The sequence below is a fragment of the Lutjanus erythropterus genome, chromosome 1, assembly GCF_056507025.1.
Source record: "Lutjanus erythropterus isolate fLutEry1 chromosome 1, fLutEry1.hap2, whole genome shotgun sequence".
NCBI classification, from domain to species: Eukaryota; Metazoa; Chordata; class Actinopteri; order Lutjaniformes; family Lutjanidae; genus Lutjanus; species Lutjanus erythropterus.
Window position 1 is genome coordinate 4,349,773 of NC_139317.1, and position 24,369 is coordinate 4,374,141.

Genomic DNA, 24,369 nt, shown 5'->3' on the forward strand with positions numbered 1-24,369 from the left:
CCCAATGACATGTGGTCTAAATATAAACTGTCAATCAATGTCTTCAAATAGCTGATGGAAGAACTTTTAAACTAAATCTGAGCATCTTCTAACTGGTGACCAACATAATTTCAATAGGAAAAAAATGCTCACTGTGATACTAAAAATAAATAAATACATTTTAAACCAACTAAAGCCTAACTGACCACTTTAGGAATAAAATCTGAAAAATACAAGTAATCAACAAACAAATTTTGAGACCGTTTTTTTTTTTTAGTTTCTGGTCAACAGTTGGTGAGGGGTGTGTCTGGGGGACTCATGACCTCATGATCTGTAAAATCCTGGCCACGGCCCTGGATTATACGTCAACATTTGCATTATCACCCAGAAATTCGTCACGTTATCGTCTTTACGAGAAGTCGCCCCGATAATTGTCTTTTCTGATTCACGTGAACGCTGCTGGCTCACTGTGCTCCTTGTGAAACGGGAGTGTACGACGGGTCCGTGAACGCAGCACGGGGCAGCAGCAGCAGCAGCAGCAGCAGCAGAAAGCAGAGTGTAGGTGTTGAGCTGAACAGGCCGATCTGCCTTCATCCTCATCCGCAGCCCAGCAGCAGCAGCAGCAGCAGCAGCAGCATCCCGCCCCTCCCTCTGCTCCCTCTGCTCCATCACCACAGCTGAAGGACGGTAAGACACCTCAGCGTTTATCCTCCGTTCAGACCCGCTCACAGGCTGCAGACCAGGCGGTGGACGTCCGCCTCTTTTCAGCTTTCTTTATCGTTAAATCCGCCGTGATGTTCCTTTAGCAGCAGGCGCAGAGTGATGGAGAAGACCGACCGGACTGGAGGTCTGATCAGGCGGCTTGTTTTATAACCGCAGCGTTAATCTGGATCCCGCAGAGGGTCGAAGTCACTGAAGGAATCCGACTGCATGAAGGACGTTTGCACTGACAGTTACTGTATGTCGCGTTATAAGCTCCGCGTTTTCAGAGGCCGTGGACCAAATGTAACGTGAGTAACATTACGTGATAATCCGCCTCACTGCATATACTGTAGTTGTTTAGATACACTGTCACTGCAAACTGGAGAGTCTGTTCGATCTAAATCACCTCAGTAATTTTCCAGCTGTACTATATGTTCGTGCATATGTTGTATTTTTTGTCACATTTTGTATTTTCTGCTCAGAAATACTGAGGTCATGAGTCCTGATTCCTCCCAGCACAACCTCAGCCACCAAAAGAGAAAACAGTTAGACTTTTTTTTTTTTTTTTTTTAAGAAATCTTTATCTTAAAATATACTTTTTGCAGTGATTAGTTGATTAATCAATCAGTCCATTAAAATCAAATCGGTTCAAAATTATGTTGATATCTGATGAATCTTTTCAGGCGTAATTTTTTATTTTTTTTTTAAGCAGAAATGTCAAACATTTACTGGTTTCAGTTTCTACAATGTGAGAATTTGCTCTTTCTTTTCTTTGTCTTTGGGTTTTGGAATGTTGATTTTGACATTTCTTAGACTAAACAATGAATTGATTGACCGATAATGAAAATTATTGTTAGCTGCAACTCTTTCGTAAGTATAATCTCCCTACATGTTGGTCTAAATGCATTTTCACAAAGTTAGGGATATAATTTATGGTGGAGAAGTAAGAAATGTCTTGTTTTTTATTGTTTTGGACTAAAAATTGCCAAAGATTATTGATTAAATAAATGTGCACTGTATAAGCAATTGTAGGTTATAAATTCCTCCTCAGATTGTTGAAACCCCAAAATGATCCAAAATAATACCGAGATCATGCTTCCTGATTCCTCCCAGTGCAATTTTGGCCTAAAAACAGTCCAATCAAAGAATAATGACTCAAAAAAAACCAACAATCTCAGTCAAATATACAATTCACATGCAATTGCAGGGTATAAACTCCTCCTCAGGTTGTTAAAACCCCCAAATTACCAAAAGAAATACGGAGGTCACTCCTCCCAGCTCAACTTTGGCCTAAAAAAATTCAAATCAAAGAATAATGACTCAAAAAATACATACAATCAGCCTTAAGAGTGTATTTATATGCAACTGTAGTATGTTAACTCCAGACCATGAATCCTGATTCTACTCAGCACAACTTAAAGTGACTGAAGCCACCAAATGAGGCAGAAATCTTTAATTTTTTAAATGTTAAAATATACGTTCTGTAATGATTAGCTCAGCTGCCAACTATTTTGATAACTGATTAATTGTTTCAGTCATTTTTCAAGCAAAAATTTTTTTTAAAATTTGCTGGTTCCAGCTTCTTAAATGTGAGGATTTGTTGTTTTTCTTTGCCGTTTATCACAGTAAATGAAAAGTCTGTTGGTTGGACAAAAGAAATCATTTGAAGACGCCACTTTAGGCTTTTGGAAACTTTTTTCACTTTTTTTTTGTCATTTTACAGTAAGGCAGCAACTAACATTTTTCTAGTTGATTAATTGGGTGATTATTTTCCTAATCAATTGATTAATAGTTGTTTAAAATGTCAGAAAATGGTGAAAAATGTCAATCATTGTTTCCCAAAGCCTAAGATGAGGTCCTTAAATGTCTCTAAGATATTTAGTTTAGATCAATAATCGGTAAATTGCTGCAGCTCCATTTTACAGACTAAAGAATTAATTGGGAAAATAACTGGTACTGTAAATATTATCTGCCTGTATGTGATGGTCTAAGTGATATTTTACACCCTTTTTTACAATGTCAAGGAGGTAATTCTGGTAGAGAAGTGAGAAATCCAGTATATTGTTGTTATTACTTTTTCGTTCGGCCTTAAAACAAAAAGAAATCAATCAATCAAAGAGTACTGAGTCAAAAAAAGATATGTAATCAGTCTCAAATGTGCAGTTTACATGCAGTTGTAGGATATAAACGCCTCCTCAGGCTGTTAAAATCCCCCAAATTATGAAAAATAATTCTGATGTCATGACCTCTGTGCTGTCAGTTGTAGCCACAGCCTCCTCTGGCTTCGCCCAGCTCTCCTATCTTACAGGTCAAGGATGATAAAGCAGTTTACAGTCGTCGGTAGGAGAGTATTGCAGGCCTTCAGCCTCTCTCTTATCCTCCATGGTGTAAACAGCCTCTCTGACTCATGTTCGCGTCTCATCCCACAGTTTATGCTCATTTGTCAGCGCAGTCGCTGCTCTCAATTCAGTTGAGTAGATTTGGGTGACCTGATTTTTAAGGTGGGAAAAAAAGCATCTTCTGACCTGGAGGCAGCAGCTGAGACTCAGCGAGTGTGAAGCCTGCGAGTCTGATCTGGTCAGGCCGCACCGCAGCGCCTCATCACATGTGAAACGTGTGCAGGGACGTGGTGGATTAGACTTCACTCTCCAAATAACCCCAAACTTATGCAACAGACTAGACAAAAATGTCTAAAAATAGAAGGTGCACACGGATGAGTGACAGCTGGTTTAATCCGCAAACACACAAGGCCGGGGACACGATTTCTGTTTTATTTACATGATGGAGGTCACTGCCACAGATTAGCACCTGTTATTAGTCGATAAAATAATCAATGACAAATTTCAGTTATCATCAGTAGTTCTCAGTTACCAAATGTGAATCTCAAATGTGTTTTTCCAACACGTTGTCATACTTTAACGACTGAATGAATGTCGAATGTGACTGACTAGGACTGCAGAATATGGTAAAAAGTCATATTATAATTACTTTGACTGAAATTGCGATGGCGATATATGATACGATTAGTGAAAAATTATCATTTTTGCATTACAGTTTTTATTTTTACTTTCATCTAGAGGACAGGATTTTGAGGCCAGGGCATCTTTGCAGCACTACAGTACCTCATTATAATGCTTGTGATTTGGTTGTGGTTCTGCGATTTGGGTATTGATATTTTATATCAGCGTCACCGGACTTCCTCTTTTGCTCCTGTCATAATTACTACGGCCACAAGAGGTCTCCACCTAATGCTGAACATGAATATGGGTGGTAAGAAGCTGCTTGTTTACAGACATCCTATACAGTTATTTTTCCAGTGAGGGCTGCATCTGTTTTTCTCTGTTTTATGTAATTTATATATTTAAAACCTTTTGGTTTTGAACGTTTGGCTGTAGGCGGGTGACTAACAGTTTTTCAAATTATAATATAACATATAAAATACAAAATCTCAGAAAATAGTGAAAGATGGCCAGTACAATATTCCAGAAAACCAAAGCAGCGTCTTTTATGATCGATTAATAAATCTTTTTAAAGGCAATAATGCCACCAAAACTGGAAAGAAAACAAAACGAAATGTTTGCACAAATGTTGAATATTTTATGAGTTTTCCCAATAAAGTAAACTGAAAAATCGTGAAATGGTAAACTGTATGTCTTTGAGTTGTGGGCAGGTGATCAGACAAAACAAACAATCTGAAGACTAATATTCATTAGTGATCAATTTATTTTCTCAATTAATCATTTAGTCTATAAAAGTTCAGTGTGACTCGTGAGAGATATCCGTTTGATTTGGGCCCAGGTTGAAGACCAACAGTCCCAAAACCCAAATATATTTATTTTACATTGACAGAACATAAAGCAATTTGAGAAACTGGAAGATTCTGAGATGGTTTTACTAATAACTTAAACATTTAAAGGTCTAGTGTACGAGATTTACAAGGATCTATTGACAGAATATGGCTGGAATCTAAAATTCATAGGTATGTTTTCATTGGTGTATAATTACCTGAAAGTAAGATTTGTTGGGTTTTCGTGACCTTAGAATGAGCTGTTTATGTCTTCTATGAAGGCCGCCACATGTTGCACCGCCATGTTTCTACAGTAGCCCAGAACGGACAAACCAAACACTGGCCAGCGGGCCTTTTACGTTCTTTTGTGAGTTTCATGGCCACTGCAGATCCTCCTACTCACTTGGAAGGGGAGGGTGAAACGAGGGGCATTCAGTTGTTTGCAGCCTCACCACTAGATGTCACCAAATCCTACACACTGGTCTTTTAATTGATTATCAGATAGTTGCAGATTAAGCTTCTGTTTTTTGGCTAATCATCTTACAGGTTTAGATGGTTGGACAGAACGAACAAATTGCCCTGCACATTTTATCAATGAATCAATGAACTAATAAATGTAAATAATCATTAGTTGCAGCTCTATTCATGTTGTATCTGTCCCCCTGTTAACCAACCTGTGCTTTATTATTGCTACCCTAACTGGACGCTGTCTTTGAAATGTCCTTGAGGCGTCCTCGTCTTACACACAGCCTGAAGCGTTTGGACGTGCAGGCTGAGCAGGAAGACGGAGCCGAGCTGCTGGTCGTCTGTAATCATGTTTTCAGTTCCTGTGATGGAGCTCGCTTCATAACGTCTAAAGCCGACTGAACGAGATCAGATTCTGTTCTTTGTATTATTGGATTCTCCTGTAGACAAACACATACATGAACCCCCCCCTCCACCCCACCCTGTAGTGTGCTCTGTGAACTCCCAGAATGCCTCAGGGTGGGTGAGGCAGAGTGCTGAGCTCAGCGGGATCAGGCAGGGTGGAGCGTGGTGAGGGGGGATGCCTAGGAACAAGGATAGTCTTTTTTTTTTCTCTCTGGGTCGGTGAAGGCGTGGCCCCCCGACCGACTGGATTTACATTCACTCCACCAGTCCGATACTGGAAACCAGCACAGGCCCACAGACAGCACCAGTCACAGAACAGGATTTGCTGTCAGTGTTTCTTTATCAAATGTGTTTCTAGAGGTTTCAACATCCAATGAAACAGAGAAACCTAGAGACTAATCTTTGTTTAGACAAGGCGATCAATTAATTAATCTTCAGAGTAATCAGCAGATTAACTGATAGCAAAAATAATCATTAGTTACAGCTGATTACTGTAATCTGTTAAATATCGCTGCCTTCACAAAGACTTCTCTTCACATTGAAGACCTCAGCAGTCCTTTGCCAAAACATCTCGCCAAAGGACTGCAGTTGAAGATCAGCCAGCTGGCTGACACTGGCACATTTACACAAATCAATCACAACAAATGTTGATTAATGTGTCACCCTTATAAGTGAAAAAAAAATTAAATTCAATTAAATTAAACACTATTTTGATGATCAATTATTCATTACAGTAATTTGTTTGCAAAAATGGTAGAAAATGCTGTTTTAGCCTCTGAAATATGTAATTTTCCTGCTTTTTTCCATTTAATATCCTGTTAAAACAGAATATCTTTGGGTTTTGGACGGACAAAACAAGGCATCACCTTTATGATTAACAATTAATCGATTACTAGCATGTTCCTGTATTGGTTAAAGAAATGCACAAAATTTGCAACCCTCCTATATTGTACTTACTGCCAATAAATCCTTTGAAAATACCAAAACCAACACTGAATGTATCCACTATCAAGTGTTGTGTGTGTATCAGTGCCTGATACATCGTCTTCCTCTGTGCCCCAGAGCTCCTAAAACTATTAAAAACACATCAATGAGCCACACTGTTGCACCGACTTACACTCTATGTTCCTTCATTACCATGAATACACAAACTAGTTTATTTTTTTTTACTCAGTCGCACAGACACCATCCTGCTGCCCCAAATATTCACTAGAGCAGCAAATGTGGATTAATCCGCTGCTGAAAATAGTCCCTGACAAATGCAATATTTCCTCCTGTTTAAATGTTTTATAGAACTGCAGTTAGCAGCTGTTTAACACTCTGAGCTGTTTCTAAAGATTTATGTCTTTATTAGGAACCAATGGAACTTGGACTGTGTGCCACATACAGTACAGTAGGTTAAGGGAGAAATCTGCTAAATCAAGAAATGAGATTAAGGAAACATGTTAAGTTAAACCGTGCTGCGCTGATTTGCATTTCCGTTACTACTTTTATCGCACCAAGCTGTGCCGAGTCACCCCCTGAGATGGACCGAGTCCGAGTTGGAAGCAGGGACGTCTTGCCAACTGCGGCCAACCCGTGATGACCCCTCTTTCTCCCCCTCCAACAAACAAGTTTTGTCATACTGTGAGCTGACTTTGTGTCCAGCCATACAGGAGTCGTGTCAAGTTACCAAAACTGAAAATTTCCCGGTTTTGCTACTTCGTAGTTTGAGTTACGCAATAACATGGGACTTTTACTGTGACGAATTTATAGGAACGTCAGTGTTTATTTGCAGTTTTACCGCTGTGTGACTCGAGCCAAGCTGCTCGTCCTCAGTTAAAAACACAACTTAAAGCAACGGCTTGCTTCAACCATAGACTGTAAATTAATTTAATATACCATTTACATACGGCTCCAACTCGTTATTTGGACTTCAGGACTCATTTCTGAACCCTGGGGATTTACATACTGCTCCTTTAAGGTGGTCAGAAAGTGTTGAGACTAACACTTTGTTGGATTGGGATTAGTTTACAATAAGAAACATGCAGAATAACACCAGTCTCTCCTTTGAGATGCTCCATACAGCATTATCAGTAACAGTGCGTATGTTAAAGACAGTGTTGTCTTGATTGAAAATGTAGCGTTAGCAGTGCTAATTGGTTTCTGAACCTGTTAACAAGGTCTGTTTCTTGCTTACCTGAGGGAAGACGGTTTTTTGCAACAGGTGATAGGTGGAGGTGAAAAGCACTCCTCTAATAGCAACATGGTGAGATGTTCAGAGGTGTGACACTTAAGTTTCAGGATAAGGTTGAAGTATTAATGACATTTAGCGAAATCCAGGCTGTTCCGGATGTTTGCAGCCATGTTCAGGGCGAAGGTAGCTTTCACAGTGACCAGCTCGGTTTGTGCTGTCTCATGCTGTGAGCTGTAATTACACTCTGTCTGTTTCTGCTCTCACTGGAGTTTTTCCATGTTACCCCCTCACACAGACCATCGTCTGATGGATCACCTTGAAACTGTCCTGAGAGCACCCGTCTAACACAGCATAAATGCTAATTTAATTAGCCGTGTTTGTGCTCAAGTTGTTTTTTTTTTGTAAAGGTAACACAGTATGGTGTATCCAGAATGAGAGCAGTGATATTTTAATTAGGATACTCTGCAGATATGGATACAACAATTAAAAGTTGAATGAAATTAGTTAAATTGAGTAAAGCAGTGGGAAAGATAAAGATTATTTATAACACCGATGCTACAGCAGGCAACACAGAACCACAGGGGTTGTTGTGATAATTAAAATGAATGTCAGGCTAAGAGAGCACCGTTCATCAGTTATGTTGCTTCATCAATGAGTCAGTAAAAATAAAACACAACAACATGGTTGTTTGATTCAAAATGCAGAATTAATCCAATAAATCATACAGCATTTACAGCAGAATATTAATCTCAGTGACTGGATTTTTCTTACAGCAGACAGTCTCCTTAAAAACGTCCTCATCAGATGCAGCAGCAGCGTTGGTTGTGTATGAGATGAAAAAACAGCGGTAGAAAGCGTCTGACTTCAAGTTTATGGTGCATCTTCTACCAGCAGTCTACGAAATTAATGCGAGAACATTTTTATATTCTTATCCTAAACTATCTAGTTTTCCATGAAGTTTATTCGCACAAGTTTTCCAAGTCAGATTCAGCAAACTGGTTGTAAACTGTTTGTCTCAACCTTCTCAATGAAACCTGTTCATGAGTGGGTGCACACACACAAAGTTTCATCAGCTGCATAATTTGCAGCCCTAAACTGCAAACTCAAACAGGAGTAACATGTCATTTATTTCTTAAATAAAAAATAATATAAATCCAAAATTGCAATTCTCATAACATTAGGAAAAGTACTAAAGTGATAAAACTATCTCAACTATGTTCTTGAATTATGAGTTATGAACAGTTTCTTTTCACTGAACTACCAAGTTTGTGCTGATAGAAGTGAGAGAAAATTTGATTTTCTAAAACAATATAAAACATGACAGCTTTTGAGTTTGAAGTCGGGTCACAGGAAGCTTGTATCAATCTACACGCTTGGCACTTAAATAAAATCAAAATTTAACACCATCTTCATTAAATATCTGATTATATAAATCTATACAGCGTGTCTGAAGAGCTGTAATGAGGAACCTGTGAGCCAGCAGGTTGCAGCAGCCACACTGTGAAATAGCTTTTAATACAGTGAAGACTGCTGCTGCACCACAGGCTCTAATTCAGCCCTTTGATTATTTCCCTCAAGGCTCACCTGAAAACTGCATCAGTGTTAATACATCTGACAGTGAAAGCAACAGGTACAAATCACCTGCATGTCACACTCACGTCCCTCTGAGGAAATGTACACTAGAATACTTTTTTTATGACTGTTGTTTGGAGTCATGATTCACTTTAATGTTTCATTTCCTGCAGTTAGAGCAGAGCGCTTCGGTGCATCGTGTTCAGTTTATGTGTTCTGTAGAGACTGATGAACGAGGACTTAATAGATGATTCAGGACAGAACGGCGCTTTACAGATGTACCCATCAAACCTGGTTCCCCCCCGAGGAAGAAACATCACTTCTGCTTCAGTTACACACGTTGTTGGATTCACTCTGTCAGCAGCGCTGGAGAAAGTTATTTTTCAAACCAACAAATATCTGAACTTTATTCAAAATAGTGACTAGTTACATCACAGAATTGTTCCTCATAAACTGCTACACTGATCTCCCTTCAACAAAACACACTTTGGTCCAGACTGAAATATCATAACCACTATTCAATATTGATGTCGATTCGATTGATTGTTGATTGTCTCAATAATTATTGGATGGATTGGCCTGAGATGTATATATACACAGATCATCAGGTTGAATTATAATCATCTTAATAATCACTTTTCATGCAGTATCATAATCAGGTATTATGCTAGATTATTGATTTATTATTATTATTATTATTATTATTATTATTATTATTATTATTATTATTATTATTATCTTGCTGGATGTCATTACTTTCACCCTCTTTTTTTTTAATTGCACTTATGTTTTTTCCAGTAATTTTGGTGAGTCTTTTATCTTGTGCTTCTGCTCCTTGTTCTCCACCTGTTTCCTTATTTTTGCTCTGGTCTGTTTTTGTTTTTAACGCATCAACTTCAATGTCAAACCATTTCCTTCTCATCTGAGACGCAGTCCGTTTCTCGCGGGCCACAACATGCACCGCCTCAGTTGTTGCGGCCCCATTAGTTATTATTATGAGTCGCAAAAGTGTGTTTTCCCCCTCGGACACGGGCAGTGCAGCGGTGTGTCCGCCATACACACTGAATGGGTGGAGGCGATGCTTAGCGCTGGTAGAAAGAAGTTAATTCAGAGAAATAAAACATTATTTCCTAATCGTTTCACAGCAGTTAAGCTCTAAACATAAATAAACACCCCCACACACCGCAACAACGTCTGATTCTGCCTGAATGTGAAGTTACAACATCTTCACTGCTTCCTCCATGATACTTTTGTATGCAAACATATTTCCTTATGTAGAGAAACGGGGGCGTGTCAGTATGCAGATTACAGGCAGCGAGTACGAGTCTGTAAGTTCAAAATGATTCTGATTCACTAACATGCGCACGGTGGTAAGAACAAACCTGTGCATGTTCCATGAGTCAGACGGTGACTTTGCGTGGGAACTTATTTTGTGCGCACAGTACAAATATTTCTACGCACATGTTAACCTAACCCTAACCCATTGTGAGCATGTTACCCGGCTGACCTTACCATTAATTCAAACCACCACTTTACAGGCTCACAGAGTTGCTAATGTGATGTCTTTTTCTATTAACAATGGATCAACTGACAGCATGCAATGTGAAAGTTTCTTCAACTTTCTGGTTTATTCTTATTTCTCGTGTCAACGTCATTTCTAGTACTAGCAGGCAACTGTTTACAGAACTGTTAAATTAACTGCACTACGTTTAGCACCAAACACCAACCGAAGTCAGTGACTAACTGTTGAACACAGTGGAACATTTTGCAGCTAAAAATCCAAACCTTATTTTTCACAGGAGTTGGTGGAGACTAAAAACAGAGCTAAAAGCAGAGTGAATACTGACTTTAGTTCATCATGTGGCCAGAAATATTTCCAAAGTTTCCAAATAATAATAATAATACTGTTTTAACCCATTAAACAAGTTCCAAGATTTTATATTAGCATGTGCAATTAGTAAACTAGGTTATATTGTATTGTAGTATGCTAGGATTCATCATGTATTTTGTATGATATGTTAGCATCCATTTCAAAGTACAGATATTTTTTTTTTAGATATATCAAGGTACCATGCGCCCAGGCCATGTACTACAATGAAGTTGTAATTTTGACCAGCTGGTGGCGCTACATTAAAAATCAGGGAGTAGCCAAAGTCTGTACAATTCATCCTCTAGGAAATGGTGAATGTTTGAACCAAAGTTCATCACAATCCTTCCAGTGTTTGTAGAAATACTTCACTCTAGAAGCGTTGGTTTGACAGACCAACCAAGTGACATCACAAGTTGCACGGCTAAAACGTAAATGAAAGCATTTCTAGATGACGTAGCTGTCCTGAATTAAATGAGCATGTCTACTTGACTGAGTGTTAATATGACAAACACTAATTATTACCACCTTTCATGTGGTAATAATTACAGCCTGACCAGAGAGCGCTAATAACTCCACTCATTATATTCACATTCAAATTTCCCCACTGTGTCTAATAACGTCTTAATGATGCCGACCAGTCATAACGAGGAGGCAACTTATTGCTTTTGTTATGAAGGTACAGTATCATTCATCATGCTGCCACTCAAAATGAACTAGCTTATAGGTTATAAACAAAAGCTTCTGCCAGCTGGAAGCCGAGTGAGCAGCGACCTGCCAGACAGAATAAGCTGCACGTAATTAGTTTGTTCTTGAGAGCCTCTGCAGCCAAAAATGTCTCAGAGAGCTCGACTCAATTTGCTGCTGCAGGTGGGCTTTTGAAATCATTTTGAACCCGAGCTGGATGAACTGAAATTGGCTGAAATATACGGTGAAAACAATGAGCTGCATTGAGTGAGCTGTTTAATGGAGCCATGATTCTTGTTTTCACTGAAGAATACGGCTGCATGAGTCAGTTCTTCTTCTATTGTCTCAGCAGTGGAAATGCTGAACCACCGCAAGCCGCTTTTTCCTGTTTTATTTTTAACCACTGTGGGTAGAGAATCACGCCATGTGGAGTCAGTCAGAGTGACATATATGGGACATGGTCTACTTTAACCATGTGGTGCAGAAACAAACACAAACACACAGCTGACGTCCCTGTTGGCCTCAGGTGGCATCTGAAGCCGTGGCCTCCAATTATTAATGGTTGGGCAGAAAATGTGTCGCCACCACATTGGATGGTAGTGGCTACAAAACGCTTCCCATCATGCACCACAGGCATGAGTGTGTAGGCTCACTCTGCTTTGGATTTATTCCTTAATGCTGCCAACACCCACTCACAATTAGACACCACTTAGATGTTCAAGTGGGAAGCTTTTCTCCTGCACCATCTTATTTTGCACAGCTCAGTGAAACAAGACAAAAGCAGATTAGCAAGGTGATTGTGTGTTTATATACTAATATAACACATCGGAAGTCCATTCTCTATCTTGTCAACAGTAGCTGATGAAACAAGATTACCACAAGGCCCATTTAGTAGCTGTTTTGAAGATTTTGATCATATCAGACTTTCTCAATGTAGAGCTTTCCCAGTTTTAAAGGAATTGTAAATGTTTAAATTTCCATCTTTTTCTGAACAGTTTAAGGACGTATTTTCCGTGTTGGCTCAATTAGATTTAAGGTTCAATTAAATCACACCATCTTCAGGAAAAATTTAAATTACAACATCTAAAATTCCATTAAAATTGGGCAAAGTCCGTCTGATGAAATCATGTGAAAGCTCCAGCTTCTGCACTGCAAAATGTACCTTGTGGTGAGAGTGATGTCAGATAATAAAAAGCACTTTAGTGTATCAGACATTGTCAGTTTTAGGAAGCATAAAGAATGCTGAAGCATGCAGAAAGATATGAGTAAAAGTCAGATTTAAAAAAACCTGAGCGAGTATCAACACAACTCAAGACATAAAAAAGCTCTCAGGCTTTTATGAAGAAAAAAAAACCCCCAACAAAACCAAATAAGACAGAATGAAATAAAGAAAACAGCTGTAAAAATTCTGTAAAATGGATGTCAAGTCAAGTGCAATAGTAGCTACAATACCACAATTATAATATATATTTTTTTAAGTTTTTCTTCAATCATGTAAAGTCCAGATACACAAAGGTTTACAGAACTGTTTTCTGTCCAAACCATCTCACCATCTACATTTAAACTACAAACAATACTGTGTCGACTCTGTCCAAATACATATTTTTAAGGTCTATAATATATTTACTGCACTAAATCATAAAAGTTGCATGATATGTCATCGGGGATTAAGGAAACATGTTAAGTTGGTATACTTTCTTCTCTGAGAACAACACTGCAGCCACGGCATCCTCCTTTTAAATTCCTATTCCGGGCCAGAATAACTGTTTTTACTTGCCTGATCCATGTCAGTTAGAATTAAAATTAATGCTGAATGTTTGCTGAATGAGGAAATGTCTGTTTATGAGTTGTAAGAAATCGATAATGATTTTATTAGAAGGCGTAGATGGTTATAACGGTTAAATTGAGCAAAATGTTAATGGAGTTTGGCAGCAGTGAGACAGGCAGCCACTGAACTCCAGTTCCAGAGTGAGTGTTTTCAGAGCAGTGGGCTTTTGTTTTCAAGATAACAGGCTGAACTTTACATCAGCAGACAACTGACCGCTTGTTATCGTTAAATTACAACGTTGCACTCATCTTGTGCTCCTGCAGCGTTCCTGCAGCCTGCCTGAGCTTCTTTGAGTCTGGGGAGGAGGGAGTAGGGTGAAACAACTTCCTTCAACCATAGATATTAAACAGTGATTCAACCTATTTAACATATGGCTCCAACTCGCTGTTTGGACTGCTGTACTAATGTTTGGTCACGCAATTGTGCCTTTAAGTGATGAATCTGTTGTGATAAGTCTGAGATAGTAAGTGATAATTATGAAACACAGAAGTCAGAAGCCTCTTTTTTTCTTTGGTGAATGTAATGCACTTCTATGGACACAAACCATAGTTTACAGAATTCTTCATCATGAAGAACTGATATTATTAAAGCTTAAATACTATTTCAGAAAAAACATAACAGCTGATGAAGATGATGTGACAGGATTGAAAGCTGGGACAAGAGCGAGTAAGTGGACCCTGATTTTGGGTTGTTTTGTCAAAGTGATTCATGTGGTTCTCTTAGGTTCAGAAGAACACGGTGCTGTAGTACAGTAAGACTGAATTTTAATATCTGAGAGCCTAAAGCTGTAGAGAATATTTTTCTTCATTATTCTTTTGTTTTTAAGGGAACATGGCGACTCTGTGTGATGCTGGAGTCACTTCGTCCCTCAGAGCCAGCAGGGTCACGGTTGTACTACAGTAGCCTCCGTCCTCCCTCTGTTACTCTTCCGTTATTCCTCCTGATGAGACTCACGAGCCGCAGAGGCCCAGACGACATTTGTCGAGCGTTTGTTTCCATGATAACAGCCTGAATGATGTGTGGGCACACAAGTGGCTTTATAGGAGATTGTCCTTGGACGTGTTAATAACTTGAAACAGGAACGATGAGAGCGAGGCGGTTAATAGGCTCCTCAGACATGCAGAGCATTTTTATGTGTTGGCTGGAGGTTTTTTTCACAACACAGGGGAGCAGCAAGGAATCATGACCCCCCCCCCATCTACTTTATAACCTCGTCTACACATCATTTCATCTGTCACAACTTTAGCTCAAACGCACACATTTATTGACACAGCTGGGTTCATAACTACAGCTATAACAATGACAGCTGGATTTTAAAACAACATTCTCAACACTGGTAAACTCTTTAAAGTCGCAATAAATCAAAAATGCCCCTTTAACCCGTTTGCATCACATCCCTGATCATATTGTGCACCTATTTAACAACATACACCAAATACCAAATACAATCACGTTTTCTTTGTGTTTATTAAAATAAGTCATGTGCTGACATAGGCTTCAACTAAACTGTCCCAAATCAATAATATCATGATATCCACTAGAGCTGCACAGTTAATCAAACTTTTATTGAAATCGCAATATGGCTTTCTGCAATTTTCAAATTGCGGGAGGTGCAATATTTGTTAAAGGCAAAATGTGTCAAAAAACTTTTGAATTAATGAAAGTCATGAGGCAGAGATGTCCTGTCCTACACATCAGATTCTGCAGACTTAAAAAAAATCTTTTGGTAGCGATTGATCAGTCTTTTATTTATTTATTTATTTATTTATTTATTTATTCACATCAATCAGTCTTTAATTTTTAGTGGCACAGATTTAAGATTCATTGGTTTGCTTGCTAGCAACATCATGGTGTGTCGTGTTATGAGTTATGACACGCCCACTTTTCAGCGCTCAACTCAAAATTCATCACATTGTTATATCCTGTTACATTCAATTAATGTCACGATACAAAAGCTAGATCGTCTCAAAATACTGTTTCATCTGGACTTTAAAAGTTGTGGAGAGACGGCAGGTTTGTTTTAGTTTGCAGGACGCATTTTGAGTTTTGACAGAAATGTGTCGTGTGGAGAGTTTTAGTATCAGATTCTTGGTCAGATTCCCGTTTTTTTTTTTTGTTTTAGATGTTTTTAGTTCTTTGATTTGACCTAAATGAGGAAAGTAGTTGATCAATAGAAACAATTCTGGGCAACAATTCTGATAATCCTTCAAGTCATTTTTCAAGTAAAAGTGCCAAACATTACTTAGTTACCTTCTTAAGGATTTGCTGCTTTTTTCTGTTTTATATCTTAACTAAATATATCATTGGCTTTTGGATGCTGGTCGGACGAATCAAGTAATCTGAAGACTTGTTGAAGGAATCTGAGGCTCTCAGGAGGTAACAATTTAAAAAGCCTTCATTAACTCATGAATATTTTACCTGTTAAAAACATGCCTGCGTGTCTAAGTCATTAAGTCCTTCATCAGAGCAAGTGCTTGTCCTGATGAAGACCTTAATTTAAAGGCTTTTTAAACTGTTACCTCCTGAGTGACTCACATTCCTTCCACAGGATTAAATTTATGAACCCCTGACTGAAAAGCATAGAGGGACACACTTATTTCTTAAGATTTAAGTTACAGACGTTTTCCTTGATTGATGGTTTTATGATGAACTGTGTAGTCGAGAAAATAATACTTAATATCAAACAGTAAGGGAAGTTGCATCCCTAATCAAGAAATCAGAAATCTGTTAAATTTAAAAAAGTTAAAAAAGACTACTAAAAGTAAAGTTGACTATGAGTTTTTGTGCAAAAGCATGCAAACATGCAATATGATGGCCCTACACTTTCAGAGTGCAATTCACATATACACTCCTGTTGTAAATATGAACAGCTGTGCACGACTTTGTTATGATTAATTTGCTTATAACCAAAAACTAGCAAGTCGACAACTTTACTAACACACTCAGACATCAACAAATTCAACAACACAAGACATAACAGCTAATGTTACTGACTAGCCCAACTGCGGGAAGTCGAGTCCGACATTTACCGGTGGTCTTTGGCTTAGTTTCCTCCATTAACATCCTTTTCCATCTCTTCACCTTCGTCATGATGTGTGTAGAAGCTGCTGAGCTGGTTCCAAGTTTGTTGCCCTTGCACCTATTTCCAGTGCCTTTTTCGGCCCAGCTCCCGCACTAATATTGGCTGAAAACCCCTTTCTTCTGACAGTCCAAAGCTCCCATGCTAGCGATTTAAATGCCAACATTTCCTCGGTGCTTGAGGTCTCCAGTCCGGTCCAGGCAGAGCCAGCTAGCTGCACAGCTAACTGAGCTAACAGCATCTACAGTTAGCAGCAGCTAGCAATTACTTTAGCATCATGTAAAGCTATCTGTCCACCAGGAAACTCCGTAAATAACCATTCACTATTGAAGCAGAGCAGCCAGAGGACATCAAGGAGAAAACCAGAGAACATTTTCTACATAAAATATGATCCTGGTTCACCAAAATCAGTGACATAATGCCATAAAGCGTTATGCACTTCTTGCGACACGACAACCCAAGTTACATAGAGCAAGAACAGGTGTTCAAGGCACAAAGTGGGAATTAAAAAGGCACCAGTCTGCCCATTACAAGTCAGCAGCATCAAATTGATTTCAAAGTTGTTATTTAAGGTAGAACAGTTACATAATTGTGCTTCAGAGGATCATTAAATGCCCCATTGACTCAAAGTAAGGCATTAAAGACTGTTTAGGTATCTAAAAAATGTCAAACAGCACCCAGCTTTGGTCTGTGCAGGTAAAACTGAGCCTGGTTTTATTCCTGCTGGGACAGTTTGTCTCAGACAACAGCGGCTGCATCGTGACTCGTGTCTGTGAGATTTTAAACAAACCTTGTATTAAATCCAGAGAGGATTGTGATAAAAGAACAAGATATACACTTCAGAACTGTGATGCAAAAAAGAAAAGAGAGAGTTTTAGACAGGACATTGCCAAATCTCTCCCTTAACTGAGACATCAAGTACTGTTTATAGCATATCATTTCATTCATGACTTTAGCTTTGTTTCTTTATGACTCTCAGCAGTGAGTCTAACAGAGAAGAGGAAATGTTCCTACCTGTCCTTCACTCTTGTAGTGTGATGTCAAGGTTGTAGAAACTGTTGTAGCTTCTGTCCATGCAGCACTTTTGTCCTTCAGCGCTCAGATTAATGTGATGTTGTACCAGTTAAAGGCACTAAAAGAGATGAGATAATGATACATGCAGTTAATGTAATTCTCCTCTGTGCGGTCAGTCAGTCATCCCTGAAATAAAGCATTCATTCTCTGAAAAGAATCGATAGCTTTTATATCAAAATGTTATTAGAAAATGTCGGCCCTAATGGCTGTTCCATTAGTTTCTATTGGTATATTTAATGCAATCCTAAAAGTAAAAATTGTGCATACTTTTACAGACCTTAGTCAGGGTCACACATTACAACCGCTGACCACTGATGGAACCAAACTGGACTGATCTCAAGTAATCAGATTCCAGTTTCTGCAAGTCATTCTCATAAAGATCATGTCTGATATTTGCAGCTCAGTCAGTTGTGTGTCACCCGAGGGAGACACACTGGTTAACAAGAGGACAGCAGGAACACAAAAGATTTTTTTTCTAAAACAAGGCAGTCTACAAGAGAAAACACAGAATCGAAATATCAAAGATAAAAGCCAAATTAAAAAAATAAAGTAATAATGCAACAAGACCAGTCCCTCCCATCCCCAGACAAGGACCATAATGCAAGTAATGGTATTAAAAGGGAAGAAAACAGGAATTTGTGCACAGAAATTAAACTATGCATGTCTATACAGATGCACATGTGCACATGTCAAACATATCTTCTTGTCAGTCCACCACAGACTGTGAAATATTACCCACATTGCTCCTAAAATCAAATCAGAATTGATGTGCATTTTTCATGTGAGATTCTACTAAACAACTGAATGAGAAGATCTTTCACTTTTTTCCTCAGTTCTTGGCCTTTTGAGCACAAATGTCACTGCATATAAACAGTGCAAGCTGCTGGTCGGCGTCCATGTTTGTTTTGGTGCAGTAACACGCAACAGTTGGTGTTCTCCCGGGATTTGCAGGATTGTCTGCTGCCAGAACTCCAGTGATTACTGACCAGTGGTTCACTGTGTTGTCTAGAGTATTTACTCAGCTGTGAGTCTTCCTCAGCACAGTGCATGATGGAGTTAGCAACTGAAATCTTTAAAAAATGTGTCTTTCTACCTTCAAAGCAGGATGGAAAGTCCGCTGATATCATAAATCCTTGAGAACTTTTAGTCAAAATTATTCACAGGGATCCATCATTTAAGTAGCCCACTTGTTTTAATTTAGGCCACCTTCAAATGAGGGTGGGTGTTGACAGACTCAGTGACTATAATTATCCCAATTATTTCTCTGTCCACAGTGGCAGTAATTTGTAAAATACAGCCACAGTTTGGACAGTTTCTGCCACACTGTGAGCTGGCGGGGAGTGACCGCAGCTGAAAATCATTTAGAGCCAATCAGCTGCCTCTTTAGGCCTCAGCACATCCCTGTTGATCAGAGCTGTGGGATGAGTTGGGACATCATTGGAAAGAAATATGGCCGGCAGTTGACTGGTCTCTGCTGCTGTGTCGTCTTTGTGTCATTGTTTGATGTGAATGGAAAGAAAAAAAATACTGGGAGAGTCACTTATTCTGCCTTTGATATCAGTTATTGAAATTGAAAGCTCATTTTGATAGATTTTCGATTTAATACTGAAATTGTGACACCTAATAAAAAATCAGCAGTAATGTGGATATAATGATAAGTGCATGGGTAAAGGCAAACAATAGAACAACTAGAACAGTCTGGTAAAAACAGGTGATGTATTCAAAATCTAAGACAATCTTGATATAATATCAGCATATTGCTCAGTCCTGTTGAATGATGAAAACCACTCACTACACTACCAAGCCTTCAGTCTTCATTAACATATTGGAAAAGAACATTAACAACTTTTATTTCTTTCTCCCAGCACTACTTAATATATTCAGAGCAGAAAGTTCATGCTACAGAAAATGTGTTTGCTCAGCTGTTTTTATTTTTACATTCAAACAGCCTCCTGGGTTTAATAGAAAACAAATTATCACTTCTTCTCTACTATTAGCAGCTGAGCAAATTCAGATTGTGAATCTGTTTCAGTTGTGACAGTAAAACAACGGCATCTATAAACTGGGCCACGGCGTGTTTACTCACTAAACACGCTGCTGATCTGATGCTGGCTGTTAGTTTGCACAAACTGGATCATGATTCTGACACGTCGGCGGCTGATACATTCCTCCTGATGCTGAAAAAGGACGCCAGCGTCTCATAAATCTGTGGCTCGTTTATGAATCTGAGCTTCTTCGACTTAACGTGTGCCCCCTGAATATTAAGCTGTGTGATTTTCTCTCAAGTGCTGAATTTGTATTTTCACCCCTTGTTGCCCTTGCCTCCTCCTTCAGCAGGGGAAGGAGAGATAAACACTGTGTGACAGCTCCTTCTTATTTTTGAGGTGGAGGAAGAGCAGCAGCATCTTTCCTGCTAAATATAGATCTCCTGATGAAGCGCCCGCATGCTCTCAATGCTGCTGCTGCTGCTCTGGCACTCGCCTTCACCTCCTGTACTATGCGATGCTGCGTGCATACTCTCATGCAGCACGAGCCTCCCCTCCCTCCTCGCAGAAATGCTGCAATGCGTCTCCCTCAGCCAAGACTGGGTCAGTGTAACTCAGCTAGCAGCAACAGCCGGAGAAGCGTCCCCATAGCAACAGCCAATGAGGCTCGTGGCTGAGGGATTAATTTCTTCTCTTTTTTTTTGCGTTATTGTTGTGACTGTATATGAAAAGAGCGTATTTCCAGGATTAAACTCGTCGGGGGGGCTTTGGTTAGTGCCAGCGGAGGAATAAGATGGCAAGTGAGCGAAATAGGAGACGGGGTGGGGTTGAGGATGCTTATGCACAGCCGTATGTGCAGAGTAATTGTGTTGGCAGATGCTGGAAGAAAGACAGTATTGTCAGATAATGACTGGTCATTCAGTAGTGTCATACTGGGAGACATTTCTGTTGTTTTTGCTGTTTTCAAAGCAGCTCAGTTTACAGCTTTTCTGCTGCTTTCTGTTTTGTCGGACATCCTGTTCTGTTATATATGCTACCCAGCAGCGTTACAGTAAACAAGAGGGCCTTTTTTCAGGGAGGGTGTATCAAAAATGCTGTATTTATGTTCAACAAAAGCACATTTACTGTAGTTTTCTCCTTTTGTGCCATGCTAGTGGTGAGTGATGGCAATATAGGTCAACTGGTGGGTCCATCACTTTGATTTATCCTGCACAGGATGAATTTGAATAATTTCACTGAACCTTTCATCTATTGCCACACTATCAGGTCAAAATTTTAATTTGTCTAATACATGTTTCACTGGCTACCTTAACATGCACAAAATATTAGATATAAGTAAAATATTACAGCCAAAATACATGGGACACATTTGTGACATGTCATGTAGGTGAATTGAAGCAGTGGCTGCACAGTCTTTGTTGCATTCCAGCTTTTTCCGAGGAGATTGAAAGTAGGATAGATGATGATCGGCTTCACTGTGTGCATATTGAGTTTTGCCAAGTAATAATGTCGGTTGTTATGCAGAGTTTTAAAGTGTAGGCTTTATTAAATCTGAGTTATTAAGATCATCACGACAGCATCATGGATACACGTTATTTTATTGATTTACAGTGTAAAACCACCCACCAGGTTGCTCTGCTGTGTGCATTGCCTCTGGTATAATGAAGTATTTATTTTAATCACATTTAAATAGATTGTACCAGTTTTTGTTTTTTGTTTTTACACAGAAATATGTAGTTTTTATCTGTTGGAGGGCTGCGCTGCCACACAAAGAGAGAAAGAAATAAACCGGCTGCGTATAAATTGAGGTGAGTTGTGCGATGTGCGCAGGAAAGTGTGGCTGGTCTGGGTTCTGCTGTGGCCACGCCATGGCAATAATCTCACGCCACGTTAGTGGTCCATGTATTTTGGCCTTATCCAAAGAAAGACAATATCTCTACCAAGTTATTTAAAAGGGCTAATCAAAATGAGTATTCCATTAATATTTCAGTTCACGTCCAGCTGTGTATAGTTTGACTATGAAAAAGTGAAACAACCGGAGCCGCTTGAGCCAATTTGCTTTGTTAAATTAATAGGTTTTTTTAAAAAGTTTTGCACCAGCGGTGGACTTGATGGTGTGATCACAGCCTCCGTCTTTCGTTCAACCACATTCTTGTAAAGATTGCTGTTGTGATACAAAAAACCTGTTAATATCCACGTCTTTCATAATGTTTAAATGAAGGTGTGTTTCTCCTCCTGACCAGACATGTTGGCTTTTCTTTTGTGCATGCATCTGTTTCTCAGCCGTGCAAACTGTTGGCTAGTTGATTTGTTTAAAACACAAAGGGTTGACCTAAACACTCTCAGCTGTACTATGTGTTAATGCTGATTAGCAAATGTTAGCATACATGCTAAACGGAGAGTGTGAACATGGTAAACATTACACCAACCATGCCTCACAGCAGAATCTAGTGGGCCACGGAGGCAATAAAAACTGTCAAATTAAAAGTCACAATGTTAGTGATCCGTTATGTTATCATCACGCTAATCATGACACATCATCAGGTAGAGACAAACTTTTTTTTTCCACTGTGAGCTTGCTAACATTCCCTCAGATAAAATGACCAAAGAGCTGAAGTGGGAGTTAACCCTGCACCAGTAAAAGCTCCAAAGCACGTGGTGAGGAAGTGTGACCCTTAATACATCAAATCTGGATTTATAATTGCAGGCAGTGATGGTGAACCAAAAGCACAATGTGTCTTCACCTTTTTTGTCATGTTGTGTTTTTGTCCCATTTATTTGGTAAGATGGTTCTGAATGAGGAGGTGGTTTTTAATGATCAGAAGTGGGGCTTTTAGCAATGTCTTTGTGGGTATGTTAGCATGCTGATGCTAGCATTACATGAAACTCTGCAGCTTCTCCAGACTCGTGTCATAAAAATAGTATTGATCCTCTTGCAAGAAAATGAAGGGATGGTGTGATTGTCACTACAAGTGACTCTTTTTAGATAACGTTCAAGCGCCCTATCAGAGTACAGCCTCTGTAACTCAGTGATAATGTTTTGCTTTTTATTTCTTGCCTGTCACTGTTTTGCGTCATCATCAATCATAAGGTTTTTGTCATCTCTGTTCCCTGCAGGCCAGCGGGTTCTCCAGTATCAGAGTGATGTCCTCGAGACAGTTGTGTTGGTGAACCCATCAGAGGAGAGCGCTGCCTCAGAGGTGAGTCACACCCCACGCACAACTCAAACAAAACGCTGCAGGGTTGTGACGCGCAGATGCTCTGACTCCCGCAGGACACGTAAAAATGTTCTGTGTTTTTATTTACATCACACTGAGGAGTTTCAGGAGATTCAGTTCAGTCTGAGTTGAACTTAAGTTCCACTTATGCAGAAGACTGCAGCCCCTGCTGTTCACCATTTAGCCCCAACGGGACGTCCATGTCTCTTCCGCTAGTGATCATCACTTCATTGATTAACAAGAAAACACTCTGTCACTCTCAGCTGAAGCCCTACAGTGTGAGACAAACAGTTTGATATTCTGCCTATAAATAAACCCAATCAGATGCCTCACATTTTCACTGTCAGTGTCATAGTTTGTCAGGTGTTTGACTGCTCGTCATTTTCATTATTATTTTTGTTCAGGGTAGTAAGATGATGAAGTTATCAAGTAAGGGAATAGAGAAAAACAGAGAATTAGCACACAGATACAGACTTTGATACCAGGCTGGTAGCAATAATGAAAGTAAAAGTACAAAATTTAACAGAACAGTCCAACGAATACTAACAAATCCAAAAGGGGAGGCAGGAAAAGTCCAGAAAACAAGCAATAATCCAAAGAAACCTGGAGGGAAAAATCCACAAGAAAACACAAGTCAAGTAAACAAAGACACAGAAGGGAAGCTCTATAAAATAAAACAGGAAATAAACAAAACCAGGACAACTGAAACAATTTAACTGTAATGCACCTGATCCCTGAATCCACCAAGAAACCCTGTTTGTTTGGAAATACACAGTATTGTGTACTTTACTGTACTTCTGCATCTGACCCTTATATTTCATACTTCAGCAATTTATTGAGATACAGTGATTTATCAAAAATAATGGCGTCCACAAATATTGTCTTTTCCTGGCTGAAATGAGAACAAACAATCTGTTTCACATGTGGCACATTTATTAAACTATAGACTGTTACATTGATATTGGGTGTATGAGCAGTTCTTCAAAATGAATGTCTGACCTGTCCTCTCATATTTGTTGCAATACCTGCTTTGAATTCTTTAAAAATGTCTTCCGTAGCATGGCATTCACACTCACAAGTGTTATTATCTCTCAGTGGCTCGTTTTTGTCTGGATAACATCAGCGACGGGACAAATTGAACAGCCCTCAAACTCAACAGCACTCAAATCAAATCAAATATTGCAGCTCAGTGTTTTTATGATACATGTGAGACACTTTGTGAGATTTGCTCTTCAGGGATGCAAATTATAAGTACAGTACCATTTAATGATTTGTTTGATAATGTTATGGAAAATTAATTATTACTATTATTATTATTAGATTATTATTATTAATATTAGCAGCTCTTACAGTGGCTATTCTTTACTCTACCCAGATTCGCTCTCTGATCACTGACCTTTCTGGGAATAAGTTGCTGATCCTGAGCGGCCAGAGCTCTGAGCAGGGAGGTGACATCCTACTGCAAGGTGGAGCCTTCACCTGGGATCACTTCTCTGACATAATTTCCAACCCTCAAGTAAGCTGGATGCACTGTCTCTTCAAGTT

General features: G+C 39.2%; 1 protein-coding gene across 1 annotated transcript in view; it reads left to right on the forward strand.

The window, feature by feature from the left end:
• The first annotated feature begins 613 nt into the window (after positions 1-613).
• map1aa (microtubule-associated protein 1Aa) overlaps positions 614-24,369 on the forward strand; it is a 35,250-nt gene continuing 11,494 nt past the window's right edge. Inside the window, exons 1-3 of the mRNA XM_084724701.1 lie at positions 614-666; positions 22,724-22,806; positions 24,200-24,340. The gene's annotated coding sequence lies outside the window, so the exon portion shown is untranslated. The remainder of the gene's footprint in view (positions 667-22,723; positions 22,807-24,199; positions 24,341-24,369) is intronic.